Raw genomic sequence first — 881 nt, 5'->3', positions numbered from 1 at the left:
CTATTGGGAGTTTAATTAAACTTTATACATGAAATTACTCGTTTTGATCCCCGCTACACAGCCGTATACTTTTTATAATTTTGTGGAATCGGGAACCTTGAAATATTTAACATAACGCGGATCGACTGTCTCTGTCTCTTTCTAGATCGGAATAATCGATGTTTCCCGGCAAACTATTGGGAGTTTAATTAAACTTTATGCATCAAATCATTCAGTTTGACTCCTGCAACACAACCAAACACTCTCTGTAATTTTCTGAACTGAAAAACCACTGAAATTGCGCTCGAAATGCGGAGCGACGGGTCGGCGCGTCTGCACTGTGCGACAGCTAGTCAAAACGTCCGAACAGCGTATTGTTTTCGATCTCTTGGTACAATATTCGTATTCCTTGCTGTGTATAGCTTCCGATCGATTATTGCAATGGTCAAAGTTCCAGCGGCGTAATGCTTTCCATAAGATTACATTAATATAACCAGCGGCATATTGCTTTCTATCTTGTAATGAAAATTTTATAACCAAGTACCAACGGCGTATTGCTTTCGTTCGGATAATGGAGATTTTACAACCAAGTACCAGCGGTTTCTGTCTTATAATTAAATTATTATAATAAAATAAAGTACCAGCGGCATATTGCTTTCGTTCGGATAATGGAGATTTTACAACCAAGTACCAGCGGTTTCTGTCTTATAATTAAATTATTATAATAAAATAAAGTACCAGCGGCGTGTTACTTTCGTTCGGATAATGGAGATTTTATTACTAAGTACCAGCGGTTTCTGTCTTATAATTAAATTATTATAATAAAATAAAGTACCAGCGGCATATTGCTTTCGTTCGGATAATGGAGATTTTATGTCCAGCGGCGTAGTGCTTTCTATCTT

Source organism: Megalopta genalis, chromosome 10 (assembly GCF_051020955.1).
Source record: "Megalopta genalis isolate 19385.01 chromosome 10, iyMegGena1_principal, whole genome shotgun sequence".
Taxonomy (NCBI): Eukaryota; Metazoa; Arthropoda; class Insecta; order Hymenoptera; family Halictidae; genus Megalopta; species Megalopta genalis.
This window is presented reverse-complemented; position numbering follows the sequence as displayed.